Genomic DNA, 2398 nt, shown 5'->3' on the forward strand with positions numbered 1-2398 from the left:
AATCCCATGGGGCTGTAGAAGCCACACTGTCTTGATTGTTGAAGATATAACAGTGTCCTTGTGTAATATGAGGGTTAGTATTCAGGGATGACAGTGGGAATCAGCAAAGGGAAGTAGCCAGAGCATGTTCTTTTTTTTTTTTTTCTTTTTTTTAAATTTTAGTTCAACTCAAGTAATTTAGTCTCCTCCCTTTTCATCTTCTTCTGTCTTGTGTTAAGCATTTGCATTTATATTTGCTTCAGGCTTTCATTTCATCAAACTGTATTTTCATATATTGTTACAGAATACATAACAACATGTTATCATACAAAATATTTTGTTGTTGTATAAGTTAGGCATACAGAAAGAAAAACACCCAGTAGAATAAAGTGCTGTGAAAGATTTCAATTCCAGCTTCTTGTTTTTCACAGGACATGATGGAGCATTGAGGTCAATGTTTTTCTTCATGTCAATTTAAAGTAGAATTTCCCTAGGATAAATTTTCCTTTCCATGATCCTGCCATCCACAGTAGCCCAATCCTTCAAAATATGCTGTGACAAAAAAATTGAAACAAACAGAGATAGGGCAGAGAGGGTACCTTCTGCTAACTGCCTGCTGCTGGACTTCACCTCAGTATTAATTAGGCCTTCTCCAGAGGTGGAAGGTGAGCTTTGAATCTTAGTTCCATCCCCTTAGGTGTCAGAGTCTTCATACAGCTCCTGCTGTCTGCTGTGAATCCACTGCTACTTTCTTATACTTTCATATTCATTCTTCTGGTAGCTATAGCTAATCAATTTTTTTTTAAAGAAGAAAATACTTTTAAATTTTCACCTAGGACAAGAGATGTTGATTTTCCAGCCACCTCTGAAACGCGTTAAGGTTGCAAACATGCATGCCTGTCAAGGTATCCAGTATTCTACATTTTATAGAAATCATATCCTTGCATTTTACTTTACAATTTGCTTCCTGAGATTATGTCTTTGTGAATCATGCCTAAGCCTTTTTCTATAAGAACACTGATGTGTTTAGATTCCCAGTCACATATGACATCTCACCCTTTTCTTTTCCTTACAATTTTCTCAATCAAGAGCTCAGATGATCTAAGCTGCAGTTTCCTATTGTCTGGATTTTGTTAACAGTATTCTCTTCTCTAACTTCTCATGTTTTTCTTAACTTTCTATATCCTGAAAAACAGCAGTGGAATTTAGAGGGCTGATGTTTTGACAAGAGTGTAGGAAACACAGAATGTCTGATTGCCTTTGCTTTTGTTAGCAGATATTAGCTCTCAAAATATCGATCTGCTAGTTTGTTGGAGGGGGAGCAGCATAAACTAGCAAGTATAAGAATATGTGCTTTTTTAATGTAGTATTTATTTGTTATTGAGAATTATGTACAATGTATTTGATCATTGATCATTTTATCATTGTTACTTTCATCAACTACTCTGACATCCATCCCCAGCTGACTACCCCTCTCAATTTTGTGTAGTCTTTAAAAAAAAAAAACTGAAAATAATCCTTCAGATGTGAGGCCATCCACTGGAGTGTGGTTAGTCTATTAGGAGCTATACCCATAAGGAAAGCTGACTCCTCACCAAGAAGCTGTCAACCATACTAGTGAGGGCTTGCGAGTCACTACCCACCACATTATGGCATATTGATTAGCTTGATCTTGTTCAGGTGACCACAAGCACTGTGAGTTCATGTGTGCCGTGATTCTGCCATGTTTATAAGCAAAGTCTTATTCAGGTCCTCCTCAACTTGTGGCATTTACAATCCTTCTACCCCATCTTCTGTGATGGTCCACGGTAATGGAACCTGCAGGTGATGAGTGAAGAAGACTCATTTGTGCCAGGATATCCTAGTGGTACTTACTTTCTTTAATTATGGGGATCTTCTTTCAGGTAAGTAAGGTCAGTTGTGACTTTCTATGATTAACATCATCTACCACAAAAGAAATGTTTCTAATGGAGTTTGATAGTTGCACAAATCTATAGATATTGAGATCTGTATTTAGAGAGCAGTTTGCTGTTATGTTCATTTAGCAGAGTGATAAATAGTATTTGAATCAATCCCTGAGGCCCTTGAGCATATTAGCCATGATATGTTTGCTAGATTTATAGCATAAAGCCTGAGTTTCCACTTGTGTAGTGGGGCCTGAAGTCTGAGAAAGGAGTTGGTAATCCTGATAATATTTATGCCACTATTGCACCCCTGGGCAGTCTAAGCCCCTTTCCTGCATCTGACATGTAATTATTCAGGGTTATATTTACAGAACAAAGGCAGAATAAGTATTTCATTTATTGTTCATTTATAGTTTTGTGAAATGGATTAATTTTAACAAATTAAATATCATGAATTAGTAGATCTAGAAATCCTGGCTAACTTCTTTTTATACATGAGCAATTATTGTCCTACT

This window comes from Mus musculus, chromosome 14 (genome assembly GCF_000001635.26).
Source record: "Mus musculus strain C57BL/6J chromosome 14, GRCm38.p6 C57BL/6J".
NCBI classification, from domain to species: domain Eukaryota; kingdom Metazoa; phylum Chordata; class Mammalia; order Rodentia; family Muridae; genus Mus; species Mus musculus.